The sequence below is a fragment of the Sturnus vulgaris genome, chromosome 7, assembly GCF_052056855.1.
Source record: "Sturnus vulgaris isolate bStuVul1 chromosome 7, bStuVul1.hap1, whole genome shotgun sequence".
NCBI classification, from domain to species: domain Eukaryota; kingdom Metazoa; phylum Chordata; class Aves; order Passeriformes; family Sturnidae; genus Sturnus; species Sturnus vulgaris.
This window is the reverse complement of record NC_142249.1, coordinates 11,516,444-11,531,720: the sequence shown is the minus strand read 5'-3', so window position 1 is coordinate 11,531,720 and position 15,277 is coordinate 11,516,444.

The window sequence follows — 15,277 nt, the reverse complement described above, 5'->3', positions numbered from 1 at the left end:
TCATCACAAGAGATTACACGATTTTGTGTGTGTGTGTGTGGCTGTCCTACACTCCCCTGACCACACAGCCTGCTGTGTACTGGTGCGGAGTGCTCAGAAAACCTGTAGTGCCTGTTGCTGGAGAATAATTAGAAAAGTACAATTAGCAAGTTCAAGGACACACACATTCAGCCAACAGCCATGATCCAAAGTGGAGAGACAGAACGAGCCTGCATCTCTCTTGGCTCTGCAGGGGGATCCCCAGCAGCTAAACCAAGCCCAGATTGCAGCAACAGAGGGGACACGTGGTTTGCTCTTGGCCTTTCCTGCAGGTACAGGCTCAGGCTTGTGCAGGCACACCATGAAGAGCATCAACCAACACAACATCAATCACACTGCAGGCTCCTCTACTCCTCCCTAAAGGTTTGTGGAAAAACACCCTGAACCTTCAAATTCCTGAACATAGGGAGCAGAAAGTCACTGTAACCCCTATGCCATTATCTGCAGTGAGGAGACTCTGGCTTTGTCTTCTGTACTCCCTCCCATCAGGCTTAAGCTGTGTAGAAGTGCAGGTGATGTGAACTGTGATGGATACTGGAAATGTGCAGGACAGTTCTAGGAACAAATGGCACACAAAGGATGACTACACTGCACAACACATGCACATACTCATTTAGATCAAGTACCAGGCACAGCCTAACTACAGAAACACAGCACTGTTCAAGAAAATTCATCTTATTCCTCAGCTACTTAGCTCCTGATGTCCTACACTATCCATTTAAAGGGAATTTCAGCATCTTTGCAGTACGCTGCCAGCTCCAGTTATATATGCCCTTATTTTACTTGTTCCTTCTGACATGCCTGTAGGCAAACGAGCCCCGTGAGGGTGACAACATGAGCTGCATTAACTCGCTGCCTGGTCCCTGAATCACTGCAACTCCACAGAGCACTGCCACAGACATGGAAAAAGGGACACTGAGAACCTCTGACTAGTGGTAAACAAATTATTAACACACAGAAGTTGCCTGCATTTGCAGCATCAATAGTCACATCCACACACAGCCGCAGCGAAATCTGTGAGCACTGTGTGATGACTCCTAAATAACCTTCATTTCCCTGCAAAAGTCACCATTCCACGGTTGGGAGCAGCTGGAGACTGGCACTCAGAGAGCAGGTTATGACTGAAAGCTGAAGGGTGACATGTCATGTAAGACCTGTGTAAATATGTCCTGAGTAAAACTGAAAGGAAGGAGGTTTCTTTTGGCATCTTCAGGAATAAGCTCTTGAGAAGAATACCTGTGTCCTCTGCAAAGGAAAAGCAAGCTGCAGGACACAGAAATATGCATTCCTGGGTTAGGCTCAACAGCACAGAGATTTCAGCTGAAACAAAATCATGTCATGCTGTAGCTATTAAACACTATGTATGTCATAGATACGTAATATACATAACACACAGCTTCAGATAAGGTGGGAACCTGGAAAGGTTTTAATGGCTTTTGAAATGGCTGTAAATTGTTTTGCTAAAAAGGAAATAGACTGATAGGATCCCACAAATCTAGTCCTAAAAAACAATGCATCAGGGATTTTTTTTAAACTAGTTCTCAGTACTTCTTAATGGCACAATAGTTGACATGCAGCCAGAAGTGGAGGGAGGCATTAAACAAGAAGTGTGTAGGAGGACAAAGTAGTAGGAAAATGTGGATAAGAAATGGAACAGTGGGGTGTGCATGAGAGAAGGGAATGTGTGAGGGAAGGACTCACTAGGAAGGGTGGGGAACTGGAGGAAGGAGCTGAAAGGCTACTGAGAAACACCAGTAGAGTGCTCACAACAAAGGCTGGGACAGAACCAAGAGGCACCAACAAAAATGGGAAAAAGGAAAACAAGGGTCAATAAGGTCTACAGTTCAAAAAGATGGAAATGGGAGTAGGGAATCAGAAAATACGGTGGGACAGCTGCCATGTAAGAGACAGCAATAGTGAGCAAAGAGCTCAATATTTATCATCTACCTGCCCAAATGTATTGCTGAAGCAATGCCCAGCATTAGGTCTAGAAATGATTTTTACTGTGCAGTGCAGTCAATCATTTTTATTTTGCTTAGAGTTTTTGTTGGTTTTGTATGAGAAAAGTTGGTCCAGAATAGGCAAAAGCAGCATCTTGTATCAAAATAGCTCAGCCTGAGCCTGCAGAAACCCATGATAATGACAGCAGCTTGCCAGGTCTGCAGTGCAAGCTCACAGATCACAATTGCCCTCTTTCCTTGGTCCAAGGCTTGGGGGAGAGAAGTCAGGGGGAAGAGGAGAGGTACTGTGAACAGCAGGATGGGGTCACCTCCTGTCCAGACATTCAGGTAATTCTCCACTGAGTACAGACCTCGTGCAGACAAGGGGCAGGCAGGATTTGCTGGAAGAACTCAGCAATGCACCTCCAACAGCTGGATTTCACTGGCAGATCACTGAATCCCAATGCTTTCAGTCCCACAGCCTGTTTGCAATAGGAATGGGATTTCTTTCCTATTGCAAACAGATTTTTGGGGAAAGCAAACCCAGCTCTCCTCCTCCACTGGGCCTCACCCCCTTGCTTTGCCAAGAAGCTGGGCTATATTAAGATATGAGGCAGCCATGCTGGCTGGGCCATTTCTCCTTCGTGCTTGGCCTCCCGTGGGAGTTGCTCCATTCTCACGTATCTGTTGAGAAACAGTTTGTTCTTTCTGGCTTTCCTCAGGTTCTTTATTTAGTGGTGCAGCTTCACACAGTGGAAGCCAGGTTCTGGTCTAACTCTAGAACAGACCTGCCCAAGTCCCCTTCCCACCATGCATTCATTCTTCACAAAATAAAGCAGCAGCTCTCTCCTGCTCCACTCCTAGGTTGTTGCCTCACATTTTATTGTACTTTTTCAGAAAGTCTCCGTTCGCTATATAACTCTCATAAAATGGAAGGCTGCACTATGAGTTCTTGTTAATGACTTACAGGATGCAGGTTAATAGATACAGGGGTTTTCATAATTACCATACTTGGATCATTTCCTGTGCAGAAGAAGACATGGGGAGAAAATGATGACAAGCTCTGGAAATAACAGGAGGAAAAAACCTGGATTAAGGTTCTAATCTTTAAATGGAAAATGTCTCCTCACCTATTTTTTTTGCTGCTGTCAAATTTCAGTGCCTGAAAAGAAAGTCTCCTTCTACAGAACAGAGGAAGGGGAAGGTGCATTGAGAGGTAGAAATGTATCTCATACATGTGTACATCTATGTAATGTACATCACACATGTACTTCTATATGCTCACCTTCATATCCATCCTTGCTATTTAAATATAAGGATTAATGTGCTAAACCCTAAAAAAAAAATTATTTGGCATCCAAGGCTCCTCTATTTTGAAGACATCTGCACACTTATACCTCATTCTATAAACTGATAAATACAAAGTTCCTCAGAAGTTTTCCTGCTGGTATTTTTAAAAATGCCTATGTTATCACAGTATTCAGCATCCAGCCTGAAAACTAAACCATTTCAGACAGTTCCCTTTTGCAAGATGTGACAGTAGTCAAAATCTATGCCAGCAGTGGGAGAACCAAAATCAGTGTTTATAGAAAATCAGAGACAAGAGAACTTGAACTGGTGCTTCTTGATCATACATAACCTACTCAAGCTGCAGCTCTAATAGGAGTAATTTCATATTACTGAGAGCATTTCACTTTATAACAATTACACAAAAATCACTTTGCAAGTTTTTCAGGCACAGTTTTGCGCAATATTTTTCAGGCAGAGGCGATGTTCACACTGAGACAGGCACCAGCTCACTCTGCCCATGCTTTAAGCCAACTGGAAGACGTGGTAAATGTCAGATGTTGCCCCAAGCTAATATGCCACATCTCTGATTAGGGCACAGCACTAACTGCATCCATATGGTGCCTGGTCAGCTCAAAATGCAGACAGGGTGAGATCATCTCTGCCTCCACAATACTCTTAGGAAATGCAGACAGGGAGTTTGGCCTGCATGAACAATGCAGTTACAGGGGATGTTAATCCACTGCTGCTCCATTAATACCCCAAGTATTTGACTAAAATGAATCCTCTGACTATAATTTAAAATAGAAGAAATTTGACAAGACAAAGAAATCTGGTGATTGTTTTACTTGTAGTAAGTACTGAAGCCAGAGGTAAAAATGTCTACTCAGAACTCATGTGATTTGCTTCTTACAGCTGAAAGTGTGGCAAAAATCCTTTTCTGATGGCATCCTAGTGGAGCCACCTGAATGATTATTTTGATTCTACAGATCCTAATCATCACACTACAATACAGAGCTTGGTGTCTGCTCTCATGTTCTTTGTACAAGGCTCAATATGAGAGTAAAGGAGGGATCAGCTAAACTCTGCAAGGGTTTTCTTCTAGTCTAAATCCTCCAGGGAAAGTCACATGAAATATTGCCTGTGGACTCAGCAGCAAGGCATGTGCCTGCCCCTCGGTGGCACACAGCCCTGTCCTCTGGGGCCCTGGGCAAAGCTCACAGTCACATTTATCACCAGCAGCAGTTCTCCTGCCATGGCTGTGCCATCCACATGGGGCCTGAGGTAGAAGAAAGGGGAATATGTTTTCCTGGCATTCCTGAGATCCACAAAATAATTACTTTAGGTAGGTAATGAACAGACTTTAGCCTACTCCTGTATCCCCCACAGGGATGGAGACAATTTGTTCTTGAAGGTTGTATATTATTCAGTGTGTTCTGCCATCTTTCTCCAAATATTATTTTCACTCAGTGTAGCTGGCCAGAAAACTGAAAAAAAAAAAAAAAAAGCATTAGCTGAAAAAGTTATTTGCCAGGAAACAAGGTTTCCTCTTCTCCACCTAATGCACTCCAGCAAGCTCCAGCTACATTGCTTCCTCCCAGCATTTAGCTTGACAAAGCATGTGGTGAGCCTGGCAAAACTCTGAAAACCTCAAATGTTCATGATTATCAGCATTAACAGTTGCTATTGTTCTTATCTCGATAGTCAAAGTTTGCCCTTAGCATGAAATGCTATTTTTCCTCATTACTGTAGATTTCTTTTTGCACAATAATCCTCTTTTCAGAGCTTCGTGATATTTTCAGATTTTCCTGTTCAGCTTTGACTGCTACATGAATAGTGCCTGTTGGGGAAAAACACACTACATATTATTTTAATACGATGATCAATTGGTTTTGCTCCTTTCTCAAGTTGCATTGCTGTGACTCTGCCTTGCAAGTTCCTCACTTTTTTCCCCTCCATGCACATTTCACTACAATTACCACCATGATTTTCAGTACCAGATTGCTTCGTAGAAGCCTGTGAAAAACAATGTTAAATTTTGCAGCCACCCAACTGTACTGTTTGTTTTGAGGGGGTGGTGATGGGGAAGATGGGTGCCTGGCATGCATCAACAATGGCATCCAGGAATCATTTGTTTTACCATTCATCTATTTACCTTTATCCCGACCAGTCAGTAAGAGTCCTCACGTTGCTGCCTGTCTTCAAGTCTGAGTTTGTATGGGGAGAACAATTCTACTTTTGGATGCAGTTTTGGAATGGGTGCACTGAAGGCAAGGGGGCTGTGTGAGCTCTGCCTGTGCTGTGTAGAAGGAGATGAACATGAACCAGACTCCCCTGCACCAGAAACAGCCAGGCTGGGATTGCAGGATTCCTCTTCGCAGGAATGCTGTTTGAGTTTCTTCTTTACTACCTTCAGGACCACAACCTTGACCTGAAAGGCAATTGATGAATTCAAACCAACTCCATGATGAAAACCAAGATCTCCCTCTTTGCTATAACTTCCCCAAATACTTTAACTACATGAGCTAGCTTTAAAGAGAGCCTGCTCTGAAGAGACTGAATACACATCTGCAAGACATTTCTTTGGATTCGAGGTAAAGTACCCAGATACAGTTCTGAGGAGTATGACACACAATATCTTAATTCTCACTCAAACAGTTCCTGTTTATCTTCATAGAGGACTAACGCAAATATTAGCTTTGGGATTTGATAAGGGACACATTAAACAAACACTGCTGCCTCTATCATAAAAAACTGGCTCTCAGCCAGATAAGGGAAGCTCTGCCTACAAATTAAGTATTACTATATTCAGGGTGTGCTTGCAGTGGTATTTTCTTCCACTGCCTGCATTTTTTTCAGCAGTGTATAAGCATACCTAATAGAATAGCTTGCAGGGAGATTTCAAATCACCTCCAGCACATGAGAAATTAGATATTTCTGATGCCAGCTCAGCAGCACACAGCACTTGTCTCCCTCCCAAGAACTCTGGTAAGAGCTGCAGGTCTGAGTTTTGTTACTCCATTATCACGCAGTCGTGAAGGAAACAACACTTTAATTGTTTTCTATCCGCAAGATAATGAATTACTCCTCTCTCTAAAACAGAGAGGCAGCAAAAGAAGGAACATGAATACTCATTTCCTTTTCCAGTAAACAATTACAGCGCTTGTCAAAAAATATGACAATTGGAAAAAAAAATCAATGTAAAATTTGGTAATAGCTTGGCGCTTTCAATATTATACAAACTCTCACCTAATAATCTCAACTAATAGCCTTACTAAAGCTGATTGGTTCCTTGAAATTAATGGTGCTTCCTGTGGGCTACGATGCTTCTCAGCATGAATTAGACAAACAAAAAATCCAGTGTCTTACAAAGGAATTCTGAAGAAGATCTACAGTAATTCCCAGGGAGTCCTTTTGATTAAAAAAGTAAAAAGGAAAAGCAAAACCAAACTCCACCAACAAAATAAAAATAGAAAAAGGAGGGTAAGAAAAGGTTACAACAGAAAACAATGAAAATTTCCACAGGTATTTACCAACTTCTCTACCATGCAAATGTTTAAACACATTCTTACTAGATCTTCCAACAGATAGCAGTTTCCTCCTTGAAGATAACTTCCACATCTTTTCAAACCTGATTGTACCTCAGATTTTCCTGAAAACACAGGTGCTGCCTAAAAATGCCAGAATTTGCCACCTGAATTCAACACCACCTTTGGAATTTGGCTTCTAAACTTGTTTTTCCAGGCCTCAGCCTTCCACTGCTCACATTCTGAAGGAAAATGCTGAAAGGGGCTATATTGCTCAGGCTGGCCATAAACACCACCAGCTCCAATACTGACTTAAGAACTAATTTGTTTTTTCCATAAAACTTGAGAAAAAACACCAAACTTCAGCCAGTCCCCGAGGAGCTGTCGCCTTTCATCCCAACCCTGCTCACAATCAATTCCCTGCACAAGGGGGCTCTGAACTGTGGCTGTGGCTCTCAGATACTGCCACAATAAAGAGTGAGCAGTGGAAATAACACCAGGTTTCCCTGGGGAGGGTTTTGCATCCAGGCATTTGCCTCGCAGCGATAAGCGAGCATCCAAACAATCAGAGGCGCAGACGGTGCTGCTCTCAGAGCAGTTCCTGTGTTCCCCAGGCTCAGGAGAGGGAAAAGAGAAGATTTCCCTCTCAGGAGCTACTTCCAGGCACGCACACTTCCCTGAGCCCTGCCTCGCCCCTGGCCCTTGTTGCTCAGTCTGCCCTGCCCTCAGTCAGTTCCAAGGAGAAAACGCCAGAACAGGAAACAGCACAGCTCACCATGGATTTCGTGTGCTCTCTTTGTCTCTAACCAGCCCCAGGTTGAACAGTGTTGGCTGTACCTGGACACTGCTGTCTGCTCAGGGAGATGTGCTGAAAAAGGTGAGGACCCTCTCAGGGGCAAGCAAAAAACTGTTTCAGAAAAACTGGCTCTACCTTTTTCACTCCAAGCAGTGAAAAAACAAGGGTTAGTGCAGGCTTTTCCCCAGGCAGGCAAGATTCCATTAGAAAGCTATTTCCAAAGGTTTAGGATAGACTGTGATACCTGCCAGATGATATAAAGCCCTGAGCATCCTCAGCAGATCTTGTTCCACAAGCAGGTGAGCAAGCTTCCTGCAGCTGAAGTGACACAACGCTCAGCTTTTGGCTCCCATCGAGCAGAATCACCCAGGAAGCAAGATCTATTTTGCTGAAGGGTACAGAAGGTCTGTTCCCACAGGAGAGCTTCGCTTCCTGCTTTGGGAAAACTAAATAGGTTGATTATGTCTGCTACAGGCTCATAAATCCACATCAGCTGCTGCCTCAGGGACAGCCATTGCTCCGCTGGGTGATTTTCTTCCTCACTTAGGGAAGATGAACAGCTGGTTACGTATATCACAGCTCCAGCAACACACTTACCCATAGCCTTATGCCACTGAAGGAGCAGGTTTGTGTCATTGAGACCACAGGAAAACAAGAGGCAAAGCAGAGGCAGTTTATTTTCTTTTACACCAGCTTTTTCAGGTCAGAAGACAAAAATGGTAGTCAGAGTGGGCATTGGTAGCTAGCTTCCCAAATGGAGCTGGAAGGCAGACCAAAGAACCCAGATTTTAAGCCTGCTTATGTAATTTTAATTTGTAAAGTAATTGTGATTTGCAAACAGAGTAAAATAAACTTATGTACTAAAAAACAGCATGACCCTAAATAAGGCAGATTCTGCACTATGGAGAGAGGGCTGGTGCAGAAATTGCCTCACAATGCAGGGCCATGTCGTACAGGCAGCCCTGTTGCTCAGGATGAACTTGAGCCTGGCCAGGGCATGGCACACCCTGTAACCCACCCCAGCCTGCACCAGCTGCAGGCAGCACCAGCCTGGGAATTCTGACACTTGGTCACTGCCTGTGCTCACCCATCTGGGTCCTGCATTGTCCACTGGGGATTCTGACCCCAGGGTTTTGTCTCCAGGGACAGCCCTTATGATATAGACATACAGATTAATTTTCATGAGCAGATTTAGTAAAACCACATCACCACAAATCTCCAGGAACTATGCAGCTCTGAATTTTTCTCTAAAAACACATACAGCTGCACTGATACCAACAGGGATACATCAGCTCATACCCACCAACAATCAAGCACAAAATGAATTGGGCTAGCACTGGCATTTAATAGCTTGGTGCTTCTAAGAATTTTAAGGCACGCTGCTTTGCATGCACATGGCAAGTTTGCAAGGAACATAAAGTTCCTTTGTACGAGGGCAGGAGTATTATCACACGAGTTCTCAACAGCCTGTTTTTCCTTTCATAGCTGGACGTGTCAAACAGACCAGAGCCAGCAGATAAGGAATGCCTACAGAATCAAAGTGCAGATTAGAGAGGCGGCAGCAGCAGCTGAGAGAACCATCTACTGCAGCTGGGAGACAGATCAAGGGAGCTGGGAAAAGCTAAGTGCAGATTCAAACTTCACATGACATTCAATCTACTACATAAATAGGGCATTACAAGGCTGTGAAAACATGGATTTTTCTCTCCTGCTTGTTAGCCATGGACTCTGTGACATCAGTTGTGGCCAGCACTGCTGCTCGTGACGCTGAAAGGCACAAACACAAAACAAAAGTGAATTGGCCCCTTTCCTCAGCTTAGAGGGGAGTTTTCATGTACCAGTGCTCGTGAGGATATGTGCATCTGTTTTCAGCATACTGTCACAGCAATGTTAAAACCTGGAGCTATTAATATGGGAGTGCTCTGTGATTGAAAGGCATCCCTCTCTACAATATACACATTACCTAGAACTAACACAAGCACAGAGTTTGCACATCCAGGAACAGGTTTATGTCATGAGTATCAATGCAAGGAATGCAGTAAACAAGGCATGGACAAGGCCTGCAGTATTTCCCAGTGCTTTAGAGCTCCAAGTAAGCTCCCATCAGGAATCCTGTCCTAATTGTCTAAAGGAAGCTGTGCAATATGGAAGGGGTCCCTAGTAGAGACCCAAAAAAGGCCAGGAGATCATGTATTTCCCTAACTCAGTCAAACAAGGCTCTGATCAGGCATCCTTTGCCCATACTGGTGAGCACCTGAGGCAGCAGCATCTCCCACCAGATGAGAATCAGCATTTATGGGTAACCTGGGGGCTTCAGACAAGCAAAAATGCTGCATCTATGGGAAAACCAAAGACAAGCAGCTGCTCTCTGGGATAATATGGGCAGAAAGCAGCACCAACTAAGGGAACTTAATTCCCTTTAGTAATGTATTGTTTGTTAAACCAATTGATTCATGTTTGCAAGTGTAGAAAATTAACTTATTAGGCACCAGGTAGTTCAGTTCAATTGTCCAGAATTTCCAGGTGAGAACTCCAACCAGAATTTAAAAACTAATTCCTCTCTGTTTAAACTGAGTCCATGCAGCTGAATGCCAGCCAGATTGTGGCAGGTGCTTGTCACATCTATGATAATGAGAACATCACCTGACAAACAACACTGTAACCCCAGCTAACACTGAAGAAGCTTACAGCAGCCACTGAGATTTCTTAGGTGCTCCCCAGAAGGCAGGGCACAGAGTCTTGCTATTTTATCTTGGCTTTGTTCTGTTTAGGGACAAGAGCACCCTGAATACACATGGCAGAAATCAGACTACACAATTTTTTACTTCAGTGTCAAAAAGAATGTTTAAAAAAAAAATTAAAGACCATCTTCCTCTTCGTCAAAATCATATTCCTTTGATCTACAACAATCCCACCCTCTGAAATTCACCATTTCCAAAACACATCCTTCTTCTTAGTATGAGAACATAAATTCAAAATTAAAACATCACATGAATGGAACTGTGCTCCTGATGTCAAAACAGGAACAGAATCTAAGAGTAAACACACAAGATGTACATGTCATTTGTCCTTTCCTGGAAAAGAGTGGTATGATGCTCTTAAGTCCATGATGCACTTTGCAGCACAACATCTTTTTGTATGGCTTGAACCACCCTCAAGGACTATATTTACCCATTCACAATAAGCCAACTGAAATGGTTTGAAATGAAATTGCCAAACTTAACAAAAAAAAAAAAAAAACACAAACAACATTGTGGCAGCTTCAAACCTCCACCCCATTTCCTGCTCCATCTCAATGCGGCCGCAGATGCATTTATGCCCTGATGATCAAACTCCTACAATGCACAGACAGCACAAGAGCTAAGACAAACATCCAGAGTGCTATTGAATTTCAATAGAAAAATCTTACAGCACTTAAAGCATCCAGTTATTTTTACCTGGGGTTCTGGTGATTAACAAGCTGTGAATGCCAGATCCACCTAACTCACCCTGAAAGCACACGAGAGGGAACCAAGGAGCAGGTCCTTAGCACCACTTACTGAAACAATACAAAAGTAAGAATTATTATTATTGCTGGCTCCACTATTGCACTTCAATTCAACTGAAAATCTGCCCTGCCATAACACAAAGGTAACTCGGGTGCCTCGGGAGATGAAACAACCAGCATTTTCTCCAGCTCAGTTTATATTATACCTCACAAGATGAAACTATGAGAAATCAACTTTCTCTGTATGCCTCACATACACAAATGCTTTCAATTCACAGCTCTGCCTTCTCCTCCCCTCCCCATGAAAGTGTCAGAATGTTATGAATATCAATTAAGATAAGGCTCTGGTACTAAAGGCTTAACATGCCTCACTACCTAATATCTGCATGCCTGCGTGGCTGAACATCAGGCCAAAGCAGGAGACAGTGCCTGCTTCAGGAAAAAGCGTGTAGTTGGGAATTACCTTCCAGTGGAAAATATTTAACCAGATGGGAATGTTATTTATATGAGATGCTTCCCATTAGCAGTGACTAACATTTATGCTATGAAATATCTCCTTATTACAGCACTAGAGTTATGACATGCTTTTAATACTTAGCACTGCTTTTTTTTTTCCTTTTTCCTTCCCCAGCCCATACTTTCAAGTCATCTATGCAAGAACCACTGAACTATTAAGGTCTGGTGACCTGCTTAGCACAAAGCAGGGCAGCAGCCAGAAGATAAGGAAGGGAAGAGAGGTAGTGGTGGGGACTGGAGTTCGTCACTGAGTTATGATTCATCACTAATTTATGTGGGATGCTGCGGAGCACAGGCAAAATCCAAGGACACACAGACGCATTTTCTTTTCTGCATATAGGTGGGGCTCTGTTCACAGGATTTCCCCTTCCTCTGACATTATGGATCTTCAAGGTTGCTTATCTGACAGGGAACACGGGTTGGAAGCGCTCTGGTAAAACCCACAGTTCACCCCAGCTGAGCGCAGGTCAGTGCTATCTCCTCAGGACAGCTCAGGCTGCAAACATCTCAGGACAGGAATTTTTTGGACCTGAAATATTCAGCATGAGTCAGTGTGTGTTCATGCAAAGGCTGAATTTTCCATCTTGTGCTTAAAGCTACGGTATGTCCGGTGCATGTATCTTTTTAAAGAATATTTATTTCACGTCCAGCAGTGCAAAGTCTTGGCACAGCCATTTGGCAGGCACAGCCCAGCTCGCACTCCTGGGACAGCCTGGAGGCTACCAAAGCTCAGGGAGAAGGACGTTGTGGCAGCCTGGTCTGCTGCCACCTCAGGACCGTGCAGGACAAGAGTAATGAGGCGACAGACTAAAAGGATGGGCTCAATGGAGTGATCCGAAACAGAAAAATTTTAATAAACAATAAAAACAACAAACAGGACAATCCTAATAGCAGGTATAGGAGCACCCCAAAAAGCGAGGTCCAGGGTGGATACAGAGTATATAAAAGGTAGGTTGGGGCAGAATCTGAGGGTGAGGGCTCAATGAGGAACAAAGGTTAGGAATATAACAAGAAGGAGAACAGAGAACCTTCCAGTACCAATCCTCATAAGGATAAAACTATTTACATGCTGATTCCCAGGAGGCATCACTGGTGGAACTCTGCTAGCTAACTTGAGTGAAGGTCTACAGACTAGACTCCCATGGTTTTAAGCTGATGATTGTGGTCTGATTAGCCCCCACAGGATGTACCCTTGATCATGCACAGAAAGAGAGCAGAATTTATGGGCCACAAGGATATTTGGCAGATCTACTCCCAAGATGAGGATGAAACTAACAAAGCCACCACAGCAGCTGTGCTGGATCAGCTCCAATTGCATGAAAGGTAGTGTTGATAGAGACAGACCACAACCAACTCATGGCCACCCACCCAAAAAATGCCCCAAGCCAAAAGAAAAGGGTGACTGAGCATATGGACTAATTAGCTTAGGAAGCAAGAGATTCATGAACCAATGGAAGACATAATACTAATTAATAATAGAATTAGGTAACTTGTAACCAATGCACATTGATGCCTTTGCTTGCTAAAGTACATAAATAGTGAAAAGTTTTGGTAATCTTTGTGGTGGCTTTGAGGATTTGCCACCAAGCTCCCCTTTCTGTGCAGGACTGTAAAATAATACCTCAAATATCTGTGTAGATTGACCTCCTGCTCACCAGGTGAAAGAACCTAATTTGGGACATCTCCACAGCACCAGGCTGCTCGCTCCCATTGCCCATGCCCTCTCCAAGAGCAGCTGCCCTACAGGCTGGCACAACCCCAGAGAGGGGCCAGGGCAGATCACCTGGCTGCCTTCCACTCACCAGCATCTCTTCCTCAGCCCTTCCTGTGCCTCTCAGGCTGCAGGCTGCCAGGGCAGAAACCCCTCTTACCACGGCAGGCATTGAAAGGGCAAAACCCAGCTCTCCAGCACCCATCTGCAGTGCCCTCATTAAACCTCCTGTCAGCACAGCCCTGCTGAGACAGCAGCTCTGAGAGCTGGTGTGTTTGCTGGCTGCACCTCAAGCCGTGGTTGAGAGCAATTAAAGCTGCTGGTGCTGCTGCTGAGCTCCCCAGGGCCAGCCCTTGCTGGGAGGTCAGAGCTGGCAGGGCAGTGAGAGCATGTCCAGCCAGCACGTCCCTGCTGGGGCTGTGTGCAGGCAGCCCGGCCAGGGCACTGCAGGATCACACCAAGGGAACCCACAGGAACAGAGCCGTGTGCTCTCCTGTCTAAGCCTGGCTCATCCAAATCCCAGAGAGCTCAAAGGAAAATAAATATGGAAAGGAAATTCCCCCGTGCCTGTTTCTTTCTCCCTGGCCTGTTCAAGTTTGTCCCTGTTTTAATGGGATCACGTAGTAGGACTGGACAAAACTTGTCTGAGTATTCATGATAATCTCATTAAGCAATGATACATATTTTGCCTTCAGGAAGGCTTTCCTTGCAGACATAATCATTAAAAAAGGATACACGGCCTAGACTACAGAAGAAACTCTGTTCTCAGAAAGCTGTATCAGTGGTTCACTGTCAAATTGAAAGGATATTTCCCATGATGATCTGTCTTGGGTAACTTGAACGCTTTCATAAATAATCTGGATGATAGAAAAGAACATGCTTACTAATCCTTCAGATGACAAAAGCTTTAAGGAAGCTTGACAACAGAGCTAGAATGAACATGATTTTGATAAAGTTGAAGAACAAACGGTTTTAAAAATGTAACCCAGTGAAGAAAAAATGCAGTGGTCTACATTTAGTAAAGATAAGCACCTGCATGAAACAGGGAAGGGCATGGCAGTGGCACAGGAATTCTTCTGGGATGTTTGTAAGGAATCTTAAAATTAATATGTGTCAAAGTCACATTGATGCAAAAAGACATATCATAAAATGCAGTATCTGTAAGAAATCCCTATGGAGCAAAAATAGCAGTAAAGCCAAGAGTCCTTAGACCTTGGCTGAAGTAGTGCCCTCACAGAGCTACAGGCCAGTCAGGGAGCCAAGAGTGTCAAAGGAACAGAAACTAGGACATGATGCATTGGCCATCCTTCTTTCAACCATGCTGCACAAAGCAAAGATTGAATGAAAACATAACTAACTATCAGGTACAAGGACGACTTTCCAAACCTAGGCAGGAATCCTCTATGTGTTACTTCCCAAAAGGAAAGGGTTAATTAGTGATGACTTAATGACCTAAGATGTCAGTAGGGAGAGTCAGAACATCAGAAGGGGAGGGGGATGCTCTTTACCAGCAGCCACCACGAAGCACAAGTGAGATTGCTCAGGTAGGCTGAGGAGCCACCATCATCAGCTGCTGGTTAAAGCAGGCTGGACAAACTTCTGCCAGGAACGACATACTTGGACATGGTGGGACCAGACCCTTGCAGCACTGAGGCTCCAGTTCTGTTCACTGGCAAGGGTGGAAGTGAGTGCGTTGTTAAGTCAGCCCTCCCCAAGTCACACCAAGCATCCACTCAGCTTTTTGCTACCCTCTGCCTGTAGGAATGCAAACACCAGGCAGTTTTAGGAGATTGGCCAGTCCTCCAAACAGCACTGCATAAAATACCTCCCCTCCTCCTGGGGCTATACACAATCTCAGCATATGAAATGCAGAACTGGAGTTAAGTCTCTGAGTGGCCACAGGAAATATACAAAGTTGTATACTCTGACTCGAAGGGTTTATGTGAATCCAGTCAGAACCTTCTGAAGTGGATG